We start from the raw sequence: 14,995 nt of genomic DNA on the forward strand, positions 1-14,995 counted from the left end.
CACTTCGTGTGGCAGCGACTCGAAAATTGGACATTTTTGCAAGGTCTTTCCGGAGACCTAAAAAAAATAAAAAATAAAATAAAATCTCTCAAAACGTTCAAACATTCTGACCAATGCAAGTGAAAAAAGTATTTTTAGGCAAAAACCCTCACCATTTCCTTTAGTCAGTCGAAACGGATATCAGAAAATGCACAGCCCTCATCATTAATTACTATGAAAACATAGTCCTGCTAGCATGGTGGCCTGCAGAAAGCAGCACCCGCAAATCACACGGGGACCTTAACAGGCGAACAAACAGATACACTTTCAGCAAAGCCTATAGTTCTAAGTATATAAGGTATGCTTTCAAAATGAAATGGTAAAAAGAGTGGTATGACCAGGGCTTTAAGTGTGGTAAGAAATCGAGGGGGGCCCTCATTTGGGGGTGTGGCTTGTGGAATGGGCGTGGCCTAAAAAAGTACACAAACCATAGTAAGGTACGCAAACATTTTAGGGTACACAAACATTTTATATATTTGTATGCGTACCTTACTATGGTTTGTGTTGTATACAAAGGAAACAATTCAAAAATAAAGGTATCAAGGATTTTATTAAACCTGATACTAATTTAATATATCAAACAAATCATGATTAAATCTGCACTTGTAATAACAATTTACATAGCAGGAAACAACTTTTATTAAAAAAGACACATCTATATAATAAAAATAATCTTATTCAATCATCCAAGCATACAACCTCATCCATCCATTTAGACAAACCATTCATACTAAACACCAATCAATATACGACATAAAATCTATAAGAAAATTCATCATAATTAATTTATCTGAAAGATTTATAGAAAGAACATGAAATCAATTTGACGGGCCACAGCAGATGACATCAGTGGCCTAGGCAATTAAGATGGGTCCCAGAGTTTTCTGACCACGACCTCATCTTAGTCCAAACTCGACCGGTTTCGACGTATATACTTTAGTGTAGTGACGTCTTCATCAGGAGTAACAAAAATATATTCTAACATCAAGAAAGAAAGAAAATCACAGATAATACATATCAATGTGTGAAGCCCTTGTACTTGGACAAAAAACATATAACATCCATAATAAAAATATCTATAGCGGAACAATAGGTAATAATATACAAGAGCCTGCTACCAACCCGGGAAAAGATCCAGGATGGACCTGAGGTGTCTGGCAGAAAGTAGTGCTACCCTCTTGTATTGGTGTCTCCGAGAGGCAGATAAGAGCCAGGCCATAGACAGAATCAATGCTACAAATGTACACATAAATATCACAAGGTCAATATGTCGATCCTCCACTACAGCGGCCCACGGACAGGACACGAGAGTCACATACTTAAGATAAAACTAAAGAATATTAACTAACCTTCATTCATGCAATGGAAGGCTGTGCGTCTCTTCCTTAAATTGTACGCTGTGTTCACTTATATTAAACAATAGCTTCTCCGTAGAGGTTCCTGCAGATAGCGAAGTGTGTGGACGCCAACGTTCTTCTCGAGAATGTCCAAACGCTCGTTCAACCAGCGGTCATAAATTTGGAGGTGACTCCCCGAATCCAGGGTTGGCTGCACCTGATGTTATATGGGCCTAAACACAACACAAGAGTTTGAGTATGTGAGAGACCGATTGTTCTTACAATTATATTATTGGCTACACCCAAAGTGAATTACTTCCAATTGAAAATAAATTGATGAATTAATACCACAATTTTGACTAAACAAATACGGCTTACTGAAAAGCTTGCTATTTAGAGAATTTCAAAAAGGTAGGGGGGGGGGGGTTGTTGCATTTGAAAATTGCTCAATATTTCCGACTCCAGATTGCTTGACTCGGATGGGGTTTAACGGAAAGCCAAGGATGTAGGGCTCCCTTCTCTAAACAATAAAGGCAAGAAGCGATTTGAAAAACCGCCGTGATTCGAAAGGCCCCCACACGACAGAATGTTTACCTTAAGCGAAAGAACTCACCAGTTCTCACAGTAGCTAGTCACCCGTATCCCAGCTGGGTCCGATTGGAAGTGGCGTGCAACACAGTATCACCGTTTCAAGGGTATTGATATATGCGTGAAAAACATCATGTGATCACGTAATTAACCACGTGACCACAAACTGAACTGGCCTACGTTCTAAATGGCCGTACCCTCTCAGATGAAAAACGCACGTGATTAGGCAGTATACCAGTGTACTACCCGACATATATAAAATGTTATGACAGGTAGTATTTAGTTACTCGAATTCCATGGTTCCATGGTATTAAGGCCCAATGTTAATGTTTTTAGATTAAATATCCACATTTGTTCCTTGTAATCTAAATTTTTTAATAGTTGGGGTTGGTTTTGTGCATATACTTTTTCTATGCAAAACCATTCCATCTGATCAGCCGTATGGCCCATCTCGACAAAATGGATTACCATTGGGGCATTGAGGTTTCGAGTTCTGATCTTTGAACGATGTTCGTTAATACGGGTACTCACTTCTCTGGTTGTTTTGCCTACATAAAACAACTGGCATGGGCAACGAATGGCATAAATGACATTCTTACTTTTACAAGTGGTAAAGATACGAAGGGTCCACTTTCTGATCTGTGAAACAAATGACGTAGTTTTTTTGGAAAACTTACAAGCAACACATGAAGTGCAGGGATAGTGTCCCACCACTGGGTTAGAATTGGTATCGCGGATTGTATGCACTTTAGGAAAAGTTCTACTGGCACGAGTAATCTTTTGCTTCAAATTTTTACTTTTTTTGAAAGCAAATAGAGGTCTGGGTATAGATGTTCCTGATGTATTAAGAATTCACCAGTTTTTTAAGATGATCCCTCTAATAGCATTACTGTGTTGACAAAAAGTTGAGACACATACTAATTCATCTTTCTTTTCAATGTCTCGCTTGGGTGTCAATAAGAGGTCTCTGTTGGTATATCGAGCTCTCTTTTTAGATTTTTTTATAACAATGCCAATTTTTAATTTATCCTCCCGTATATTAACATCTGCGGAAACATCAATTCTTAAATGTGGTCTATCTTTTGTTCCGACTCAAAATCCAAGTGCAATGTCTATCATAAGTGAAGTAAAAGGTTTTTTGCGTAAATTAAGGCTAAAGCTTTTCTTTTCGAATAATGTGACCTCTAGGGAATCCAACATCTCAGGCTTCTCTAAACCTTCCACCTTTACCCCCAACTCTAATGATTTGCCTCCAGAGGTCTTGATCTTTGAAAAATTAGTTCTCAAAGAAATAGAGAAAGTTATTGGCCATCCAAGAAATCGACAAGGACCCAATCTGACGCTTTCTGAGTTCGAGGCTATCGAGAGATTAGCCTCGGACCAATCAATAGTTATTAAGGCTGCAGATAAGGGTGGTGGGATAGTTGTTTGGGATGCTGATCGTTATGATCAAGAAGCTCTGAGACTTCTACACATCCCTGGGCACTATTCCAAATTGGTGAAAGATCCATCAGAAATGATTAAGCTAAAGGTACTCAAACTCACTGAAGAAGGAAACCAATCGGGTTTCCTTTCCACTAAAGAGGCTGAATTTATCAACCTGTCGGAAGATCGCATACCTCTATTTTACATTATGCCTAAAATACATAAAGATACTGAGAACCCCCCAGGACGACCTATAGTCTCGGGCTGTGGTTCACTACTGGAACCCCTTTCGAAATACATTGATTTCTTTATTAAACCACTGGCGATGGCCACGCCCACATTTCTTCTTGACTCGAGAGACGTCATCAACCTCGTTGAAACAAAAGCATTTGATCCCAGTACTCAAATTCTAGTAACGCTTGATATTGAAGCGCTTTATACAAATATCCCTCAGGATAGAGCGGTGGAGAGCCTGCGCATAATGCTAGACCGGCGCATACAACCACATTTGGTTCCCACAGAATTCCTATGTAAAGCAGCAGAGTTAGTCCTTAAGAACAGTTTTTTTAAATTCAAGGAGGAATTCTTTTTGCAATGTAAAGGGACAGCGATGGGGTGCACTTTTGCACCAAATCTTGCCATTATTTTCATGGCACTCTTGGAGGAAGAAAAAATCCTGTCAGCATTTAACCCATTTAGGGGCCAAATCAAGGTGTACCGTCGATACATCGACGATATACTTATGATTTGGGAAGGCTCATCAACATCATTGACTTTATTTGTTCAATGGCTTAATGCGGTAGACTTAGATATTCATTTCACTTTTGAATATTCAGTATCTAGAATTCCTTTCTTGGATTTGTCTATTTTTTTCAAAGAAGGGTATCTCTGCACAGAATTACATAGAAAACCCACAGAGAGAAATACTACGTTGAAATATGAGAGCCAACATCCAGCTAGTTTACTTTGTAACTTACCATATGGGATGTTCTTACGGCTACGCCGTAACTGCACAGATATCGCAGATTTTGTCAAACATGCAGCAATTTTGGAAAAAAGACTATTGGAACGGGGATATCCAAAGAAACTTATAAAAAAATCTAAAAAGAGAGCTCGATATACCAACAGAGACCTCTTATTGACACCCAAGCGAGACATTGAAAAGAAAGATGAATTAGTATGTGTCTCAACTTTTTGTCAACACAGTAATGCTATTAGAGGGATCATCTTAAAAAACTGGCGAATTCTTAATACATCAGGAACATCTATACCCAGACCTCTATTTGCTTTCAAAAAAAGTAAAAATTTGAAGCAAAAGATTACTCGTGCCAGTAGAACTTTTCCTAAAGTGCATACAATCCGCGATACCAATTCTAACCCAGTGGTGGGACACTATCCCTGCACTTCATGTGTTGCTTGTAAGTTTTCCAAAAAAACTACGTCATTTGTTTCACAGATCAGAAAGTGGACCCTTCGTACCTTTACCACTTGTAAAAGTAAGAATGTCATTTATGCCATTCGTTGCCCATGCCAGTTGTTTTATGTAGGCAAAACAACCAGAGAAGTGAGTACCCGTATTAACGAACATCGTTCAAAGATCAGAACTCGAAACCTCAATGCCCCAATGGTAATCCATTTTGTCGAGATGGGCCATACGGCTGATCAGATGGAATGGTTTTGCATAGAAAAAGTATATGCACAAAACCAACCCCAACTATTAAAAAATTTAGATTACAAGGAACAAATGTGGATATTTAATCTAAAAACATTAACATTGGGCCTTAATACCATGGAACCATGGAATTCGAGTAACTAAATACTACCTGTCATAACATTTTATATATGTCGGGTAGTACACTGGTATACTGCCTAATCACGTGCGTTTTTCATCTGAGAGGGTACGGCCATTTAGAACGTAGGCCAGTTCAGTTTGTGGTCACGTGGTTAATTACGTGATCACATGATGTTTTTCACGCATATATCAATAGCCTTGAAACGGTGATACTGTGTTGCACGCCACTTCCAATCGGACCCAGCTGGGATACGGGTGACTAGCTACTGTGAGAACTGGCGAGTTCTTTCGCTTAAGGTAAACATTCTGTCGTGTGGGGGCCTTTCGAATCACGGCGGTTTTTCAAATCGCTTCTTGCCTTTATTGTTTAGAGAAGGGAGCCCTACATCCTTGGCTTTCCGTTAAACCCCATCCGAGTCAAGCAATCTGGAGTCGGAAATATTGAGCAATTTTCAAATGCAACAACCCCCCCCCCCCCTACCTTTTTGAAATTCTCTAAATAGCAAGCTTTTCAGTAAGCCGTATTTGTTTAGTCACAATTGTGGTATTAATTCATCAATTTATTTTCAATTGGAAGTAATTCACTTTGGGTGTAGCCAATAATATAATTGTAAGAACAATCGGTCTCTCACATACTCAAACTCTTGTGTTGTGTTTAGGCCCATATAACATCAGGTGCAGCCAACCCTGGATTCGGGGAGTCACCTCCAAATTTATGACCGCTGGTTGAACGAGCGTTTGGACATTCTCGAGAAGAACGTTGGCGTCCACACACTTCGCTATCTGCAGGAACCTCTACGGAGAAGCTATTGTTTAATATAAGTGAACACAGCGTACAATTTAAGGAAGAGACGCACAGCCTTCCATTGCATGAATGAAGGTTAGTTAATATTCTTTAGTTTTATCTTAAGTATGTGACTCTCGTGTCCTGTCCGTGGGCCGCTGTAGTGGAGGATCGACATATTGACCTTGTGATATTTATGTGTACATTTGTAGCATTGATTCTGTCTATGGCCTGGCTCTTATCTGCCTCTCGGAGACACCAATACAAGAGGGTAGCACTACTTTCTGCCAGACACCTCAGGTCCATCCTGGAACTTTTCCCGGGTTGGTAGCAGGCTCTTGTATATTATTACCTATTGTTCCGCTATAGATATTTTTATTATGGATGTTATATGTTTTTTGTCCAAGTACAAGGGCTTCATACATTGATATGTATTATCTGTGATTTTCTTTCTTTCTTGATGTTAGAATATATTTTTGTTACTCCTGATGAAGACGTCACTACACTAAAGTATATACGTCGAAACCGGTCGAGTTTGGACTAAGATGAGGTCGTGGTCAGAAAACTCTGGGACCCATCTTAATTGCCTAGGCCACTGATGTCATCTGCTGTGGCCCGTCAAATTGATTTCATGTTCTTTCTATAAATCTTTCAGATAAATTAATTATGATGAATTTTCTTATAGATTTTATGTCGTATATTGATTGGTGTTTAGTATGAATGGTTTGTCTAAATGGATGGATGAGGTTGTATGCTTGGATGATTGAATAAGATGATTTTTATTATTGTCATGGGGACAGGGCGATGGAAGTGTTGGACGCGATGGAAGCGCCATTAAGGCACCCTTCACGGCGCCCTGTGCAGCGGTCTAGCTGTTACGTCCTGGGCTCTTCATATTGAGGTTAGCCACGCCCCCTCCTTGCGTTGCAACTGTTTCCTGTTCTTCGCTACACTGGTGCCTTCGGTTCCCGTGCCCTCTGTGTAATAACCTCCCGTTTGGATTTCTCTCTTCCTTAGCGTCCTTGTTCTTTTTCAGCCTTTAGCGGTACTACTCTCGGAATCTTTTCTTTCTTTCTGTTTCCTTCCTCCGTTTCTCTACCTCCGCTCGACTTTGCACTTTCAGGTGACTCCGCCTCTTTTTCTCGGCATTTTCGGACTGCCTTTCCTCCGGCTCTGTTATTTTCAACTTGCCACGTTTACTGCTCCTTCGAGCCTCTGGCTTTTCCATTTACTTTCTCTCTCCGCAAACATTTGGTGAATTCATCCGTATTCTGCCTTTCCTTATTTTCGATACTTATGGTCTTTTTCTCCGGTGCTATTCATTAGCGTCTTGCTGTATCACGTCTGGTTTCACGGCTCTGTCTTGTAGTTTGTTTTGGCCTTCCTCCTGTGTTCCACTACGCCCTACCTGCTGTCGATCCTTATTGGGTGGATGAAGGAACTTGTCGGAGATCGAAGCTGGATCTGATACCTGGGACTTTCCGGATCCTCTGCTGCGGACCTTCTTGCCCTTGTTCTTTCGGGGCGCTTGCTCTAACGCACTTCAGTGACTGTTTCCTTCCCGGAACTGAAAGATCTTCCATCCAGCCCTGTACGCATTCAAACAATTCAGGGGTTTTTTCTGCCACTGGCTTTTTCCCCTCAACAGGCTGTGCAGGGAGTCCTCCGCATTGGTTGCTGTTTGTCTCCCTACACAACCACTGTGGCGAGTTCCCGGAACAGACCGTATCTCTTCTCTAAAAAAAAGACTCCGGACCGGACGACGCTATCTGCTGAGGCTGAAATATCTTCCTGCGAATCAGACACCGAATCACAGGTGAGCCCCACTATTGACAGATTGCAACGCCCAGTAATGGCCTCAGCAGAGCAGGTCCAGGAGCTGATAAATGCAGTACAGAGCCTCTCCCTGGAGATGCAGGGAGTGAAGACGGAAAATGCAATACTCCGACAAATGGTGACCACTAGAGACGCCCATCTGTCCGACCTACCGCCTTTTTCTCTTGCAGTTGGGAAATTTGATGGAGCACCCAAGAAGGTTAAAGAGTTTTTGGATGCCTGCCTGGTTTACTTTACTTTCCGGCCCACTACATATGCCTCAGACCGCACTCGAGTGGGATTTCTCATATCAAACATGATTGGGAATGCCCTAGCTTGGGCTACTCCGTTGGTCACGTCCAACAATCCGGTCCTACAAGATTATAACGCCTTCACTAACTTGTTACGACAGTCTTTTGAACGCCAGGAGATCGGCTTCTTGGCGGGTGAAGCAATGTTTGATATCAAGCAAGGATCTACGGACCTAATGTCCTATATCTCAGCATTTAAGAGACTGGCTGCTGAAGTGGGTTGGCCCGAGACCGTGCAATATACTGCATTCAGAAGAGGTCTACATGAAGATCTAAAAGACGAGTTGGCAAGGGTTCCTAGACCGGCTACGCTAACTGAATTATTCTCTCTGGTTCTTCAAATCGACTATCGTATCATGGAACGGAAGACAGAAAGAAGAAAGGGTCGACCTCAGATAACCCCAGTTCCTGGAAACCCATCCTCGACACCTCAACCATCCCACCGGGGAGGGGAAGAACCAATGCAAATCAGCACAGCCAGGGGTCCCCTTTCCTCCATGGAAAGAAACAGAAGAAAAGAAAGAGGCCTTTGCATGTATTGTGCATCTGACGCTCACTTCCTTAGGGACTGCCCAGAAGTACCCCCACGGCGTCGGGGAAACGACAGACCCCGGGTTTAGAAGGAGCCGCTTACCGGGGTGTAGTGGAAGGCTCACCTTGTGCTCAAACTTCAGGAGAAGATCCACATCTTATGGTTTTACAACTCACTCTGCAGTGGAAAGATCAGCCTGAGAAAACAGCCCTAGCCCTCATTGACAGCGGAGCAGCTGGCAATTTCCTCGACGTAAACTGGGCCACACAAGAAGGCATCTGCCTAGTGAATAAAGAGGAGAAACAAAAGGTGGAAGGAGTAGACGGACGCCCCTTGAGTTCGGGACCTATTGTGCAAGCAGCGACCAACATCCAAGTATGTATTTCTCATCACAAGGAAATCCTCGAATTCGATGTCATAAGAGCAGCACATTTTCCTGTAATTCTTGGGATCCCTTGGCTACGTCGACACAATCCAACGATAAACTGGTCCCTCAACACCATAAGATTTGATTCGGAGTTTTGTGTCCATCATTGTTGTCTCCATAATCAAACAGAAAGAGTTGCTGTCTCGTGTCCCTCGGTGATTTCTGACACTCTTCAGGTCCATCATATCCATTCAGTATTTCAGGAGTATGCTGATGTATTTGAAGATCGACTACCTAAGGATCTACCCCCACATCGTCCGGAAGACTGTGTTATTGACCTGATTCCGGAGACTTCGGTCCCTTTTGGGCGCATGTTCTCCTTGACCTTACCCGAAAAGCAAGCTTTAAGGATCTATTTAGATCAAAACCTACAAAACGGATTGATCCGGCCTTCTAAATCTCCAGCTGGAGCTTCTTTGTTTTTCATTGCCAAGAAGGATACTAGTGAGCTGCGCCCCTGCATCGATTATAGAGGACTAAACAAGATCACTGTGAGAGATCGCTACCCAATGCCTTTGATCAAGGACATACTGGAAGCAGTCGAAGGGGCACGCCTGTTTAGTAAACTTGACCTAAGAGGTGCCTATCACCTCTTAAGGGTAAAGAAAGGGGACGAATGGAAGACGGCTTTCCGTACACCTTTTGGACTGTTTGAATACAGAGTTATGCCGTTTGGTCTAGTCAATGCCCCGGCAGCCTTCCAGAGGTTTATGGACCATCTATTTGGTGACTTATTATTTGTTTCAGTTATTGTCTACTTGGACGACATTTTAGTTTTCTCTCGCCATCCTCATCAACATCAGGAACATCTTGCCGAGGTTCTGAGGAGACTGAGGCGCCATCAACTCTTTGCTAAACCCGAAAAATGTCTTATTGCTGTGCCTTCCGTACCCTACTTAGGATTTGTCCTATCTGAACAAGGCATCGAAATGGATCAGAAGAAGGTCACGGCTATTCTCGAATGGCCCTCTCCTTCCACTGTAAAAGAGGTACAAGCCTTCTTGGGTCTCTCCAACTTCTATAGAAGGTTCATTCTCAACTTCTCTGAACAAGTACTCCCCATCACTACTCTTCTAAAAAAGAACGTTCCCTTCAGTTGGAATCACACTGCGGAACAAGCGTTTCAAGGATTGAAGAAAGCCTTTTGTTCCGCCCCCATACTAAAACAACCTGATCAAAGAATACCCTTCATTGTTGAAACGGACGCTTCAGCGGGAGCCCTGGGGGCAGTACTCAAACAAGAGTTCAACAGGGTTGAACACCCTATTGCCTACCTCTCGCGCACACTAAACCCCAGTGAGTACAATTACTCAGTAATTGAAAAGGAGCTGTTGGCCATTAAAAAGGCATGCTCGGAATGGAGACATCTACTTCAAGGGTCAAGACACCCATTTGAAATTCGTACAGACCATAGCAATCTTAAGGTGTTACAACAAATGGAGTGCAGGAACTCCAGACAAGCCCGATGGGCTTATTTCTTTGCTCAATATGATTTTTACATTACCTACCTTCCAGGTAGCAAGAACATATTGGCAGACTGCTTATCCAGGAGTCCTTCTTCTTTTGCCAGTCCACCTTTTAAGGGAGAAGATATGTTCCCAGAAGTCCGATTTGTTCATTCACTTTCCAAGTTTCTTCAGAAAGTAAAAGAAGCCTCGATAGAGGCTCTCAAGCCTCTTCCCAAATGTGTAAAGAACAAACTAACCAAGAAAGAAGAAATGTGGTTCCATCAAGGAAGACTCTTTGTACCTGTTGCCGGACTACAAGAACGAGTCCTTCATTGGGGTCACCATTCTCGGATCGCAGGGCACAAGGGCTTCGCTGCCACATCTGACCTTATCCGACGGATGTTTTGGTGGCCGTCCATGCTTTCCGACATCAAACAATTTGTTAGTTCTTGTCCTATCTGTGCCAGAAGTAAGACAATCCCTTCTAAACCGGCAGGGCTACTGTTACAACCCAGACTTCCAACTACTCCGTGGGCACATGTCTCCACGGATTTTGTGACTGATCTTCCGTTATCACAAGGATGCACTGCAATCATGGTTACGGTCGACAGTTTCAGCAAGATGGGTCATTTCACCCCTCTGAAAGGAATACCTTCGGCTCCGGAGATGGCACAGGTGTTTCTCAGAGACGTGATTAGACTCCATGGTATTCCAACTACCATCCTATCTGACCGAGGCTCACAATTCACTTCAACATTCTGGAAGACGTTATGTGGCCTGCTAGGGATTGAAAGAGCTCTCACCTCTGGATACCATCCCCAGTCAAATGGACAGACAGAGCGGCTCAATGCCACCATGGAGCAGTATCTCCGTTGCTTTGTCAATAATCAACAAGACGACTGGGTGTCACTCCTACCCTTAGCCGAATTCTCTTATAATAATACAGTACACTCAGCCATCAAGATGTCACCCTTCTTCTGCACATATGGGCAACACCCCCGATCCTTTCCGCTGGATAAGATCCAACCTTCAAACCTGCCAACAGTGGATTCCCTATTAGAAAACATACACAAGACCCAACAGATGGCTGTTAGTAATCTGCAAGAAAGTCGAGCCCGATATAAACATCAGGCAGACCTACACCGCACCCAAGATCCTAACTGGCAAGTCGGAGATAAGGTCTGGCTCTCTACCAAGTACCTACCCAGATGGACTCATCCATCAAAATTGGCCCCCAAATATCTAGGTCCATATTCAATCACTGCTCGGATTAATCCAGTGGCTTTTCGACTAAAACTTCCTCATCAACTCAGCCGAATCCACCCAGTGTTTCACTCTTCTTTGTTGAAGTCATTTATCCCTGATCTTCACCACCGGAAAAGAAGATTCCAGATAAAGAGCCGGGAACCTGACCCAGAAGTCTATGAAGTAGACAAGATCCTGGACTCCAGATATTACAGAGGCAGACTTCAGTACTTGATCCGGTGGAAAGGATATTCTCAGGCTGAAGATTCCTGGGAACCTGTGACAGGTATTTCAGCTCCCAGATGTGTAAGGCAGTTTCATGCCCTTCATCCCGGTAAACCCGGGGTAGGTACCCCTAGAAGGGGGCATACTGTCATGGGGACAGGGCGATGGAAGTGTTGGACGCGATGGAAGCGCCATTAAGGCACCCTTCACGGCGCCCTGTGCAGCGGTCTAGCTGTTACGTCCTGGGCTCTTCATATTGAGGTTAGCCACGCCCCCTCCTTGCGTTGCAACTGTTTCCTGTTCTTCGCTACACTGGTGCCTTCGGTTCCCGTGCCCTCTGTGTAATAACCTCCCGTTTGGATTTCTCTCTTCCTTAGCGTCCTTGTTCTTTTTCAGCCTTTAGCGGTACTACTCTCGGAATCTTTTCTTTCTTTCTGTTTCCTTCCTCCGTTTCTCTACCTCCGCTCGACTTTGCACTTTCAGGTGACTCCGCCTCTTTTTCTCGGCATTTTCGGACTGCCTTTCCTCCGGCTCTGTTATTTTCAACTTGCCACGTTTACTGCTCCTTCGAGCCTCTGGCTTTTCCATTTACTTTCTCTCTCCGCAAACATTTGGTGAATTCATCCGTATTCTGCCTTTCCTTATTTTCGATACTTATGGTCTTTTTCTCCGGTGCTATTCATTAGCGTCTTGCTGTATCACGTCTGGTTTCACGGCTCTGTCTTGTAGTTTGTTTTGGCCTTCCTCCTGTGTTCCACTACGCCCTACCTGCTGTCGATCCTTATTGGGTGGATGAAGGAACTTGTCGGAGATCGAAGCTGGATCTGATACCTGGGACTTTCCGGATCCTCTGCTGCGGACCTTCTTGCCCTTGTTCTTTCGGGGCGCTTGCTCTAACGCACTTCAGTGACTGTTTCCTTCCCGGAACTGAAAGATCTTCCATCCAGCCCTGTACGCATTCAAACAATTCAGGGGTTTTTTCTGCCACTGGCTTTTTCCCCTCAACAGGCTGTGCAGGGAGTCCTCCGCATTGGTTGCTGTTTGTCTCCCTACACAACCACTGTGGCGAGTTCCCGGAACAGACCGTATCTCTTCTCTAAAAAAAAGACTCCGGACCGGACGACGCTATCTGCTGAGGCTGAAATATCTTCCTGCGAATCAGACACCGAATCACAGGTGAGCCCCACTATTGACAATTATATAGATGTGTCTTTTTTAATAAAAGTTGTTTCCTGCTATGTAAATTGTTATTACAAGTGCAGATTTAATCATGATTTGTTTGATATATTAAATTAGTATCAGGTTTAATAAAATCCTTGATACCTTTATTTTTGAATTGTTTCCTTTGGATGTCTTTCCGCTATCTAAATCTTAATTAATACTCCAATCCAAAGCGTGGGGTTTCCTGTGTCTTTCAGAGAATACATATTTCCAGCCCTTGGCTGTACAGGTTATATATATACTTTTTAACACTGTAATGTTTTTTCCTATCTAGGATAATTTAACTTTTTTCACATTTATTGCACTGGGTGTGTCAATTTGGTGTACTCCGGACTGGTGGTATTTTCCAGGCCATGGCAGAAACAGATACCATCTCCTTCACGGAGGCACAAATAACAGAACTTATTCAAGGTCCATCATTTTTTGAAAATTTACAATTACCAACATCAAATCAAGGCGCCACGGGAGATGCTCTTCTGAATTTAAAGAAGAAGCAATTCCGCACAGAAATGCACGGTCATACACTTAAGGAATATTTGAGATCTAGTATTATTCCACAAGGCCTGCAGGTTAAAATTATCCCATGTCTTTTCCTGGATGACAACGATTATAAAGTGGCTTTTAGTCAAGTTGCTACCAAATGTAGCCGTGATTTGTTAGTATTAACCATAACCACGGCCCAAAGAGTCAGTGGGAAGATACAAGAAACGCTGTCGGAACAAGAAAAATCTTTTTTGACCAACACTTTGATTGTGGAATCTAAACAAAAGCTTGAACAGATAGAAACATCTTTTCAGGAATTTAAGAAGCTTACTATTGAAAAAAAGACCAATAAACTTAAAAAGGACATTTCATTATTTAAGAAAGAATTGGTGTATCCCTATCTAGCGGAAGATTTTAACCCTCAGACGGTTTGGAAAACTAACACTAATTGGAATATGGGACCCAATAATACAAATAAAAAAAGATGGGTGACATTTTCAGACACTTCCTCTAGTAATTCAGGTAATGAGGAATTGAACAATCATGCCTCGGGCAATCACCCTTTTCGAGCAAGGGGCGGCCGAAGAGGCCGCAGAAACATCCCCCAAGGTCAAATGACACACAATATGCCGATGCAGAACGCCCCGGGACAAGGGATGATGCACCGGGACTTTCAGACCCGGAATCGAGCATACAGGTGGTAAATGAAACAATGCCAATTTTTAATTTATCCTCCCGTATATTAACATCTGCGGAAACATCAATTCTTAAATGTGGTCTATCTTTTGTTCCGACTCAAAATCCAAGTGCAATGTCTATCATAAGTGAAGTAAAAGGTTTTTTGCGTAAATTAAGGCTAAAGCTTTTCTTTTCGAATAATGTGACCTCTAGGGAATCCAACATCTCAGGCTTCTCTAAACCTTCCACCTTTACCCCCAACTCTAATGATTTGCCTCCAGAGGTCTTGATCTTTGAAAAATTAGTTCTCAAAGAAATAGAGAAAGTTATTGGCCATCCAAGAAATCGACAAGGACCCAATCTGACGCTTTCTGAGTTCGAGGCTATCGAGAGATTAGCCTCGGACCAATCAATAGTTATTAAGGCTGCAGATAAGGGTGGTGGGATAGTTGTTTGGGATGCTGATCGTTATGATCAAGAAGCTCTGAGACTTCTACACATCCCTGGGCACTATTCCAAATTGGTGAAAGATCCATCAGAAATGATTAAGCTAAAGGTACTCAAACTCACTGAAGAAGGAAACCAATCGGGTTTCCTTTCCACTAAAGAGGCTGAATTTATCAACCTGTCGGAAGATCGCATACC

At 42.8% G+C, this 14,995-nt stretch overlaps 2 long non-coding RNA genes across 2 annotated transcripts; one reads left to right on the forward strand and one right to left on the reverse strand.

The window, feature by feature from the left end:
- Positions 1-820: 820 nt before the first annotated feature.
- LOC138581934 (uncharacterized) lies at positions 821-1,688 on the reverse strand. Its single transcript, XR_011304886.1, has 2 exons — positions 1,389-1,688; positions 821-1,017 (listed from the first exon to the last, which is right to left on the reverse strand). It is a non-coding gene; the product is annotated as an uncharacterized lncRNA (long non-coding RNA).
- A 3,709-nt stretch (positions 1,689-5,397) lies between these two features.
- Positions 5,398-6,629, forward strand: LOC138581935 (uncharacterized). Its single transcript, XR_011304887.1, has 2 exons — positions 5,398-6,061; positions 6,433-6,629. It is a non-coding gene; the product is annotated as an uncharacterized lncRNA (long non-coding RNA).
- Positions 6,630-14,995: the final 8,366 nt, after the last annotated feature.

This window comes from Ambystoma mexicanum, chromosome 3q (genome assembly GCF_040938575.1).
Source record: "Ambystoma mexicanum isolate Mex_15411 chromosome 3q, UKY_AmexF1_1, whole genome shotgun sequence".
In the NCBI taxonomy this organism is placed as follows: Eukaryota; Metazoa; Chordata; class Amphibia; order Caudata; family Ambystomatidae; genus Ambystoma; species Ambystoma mexicanum.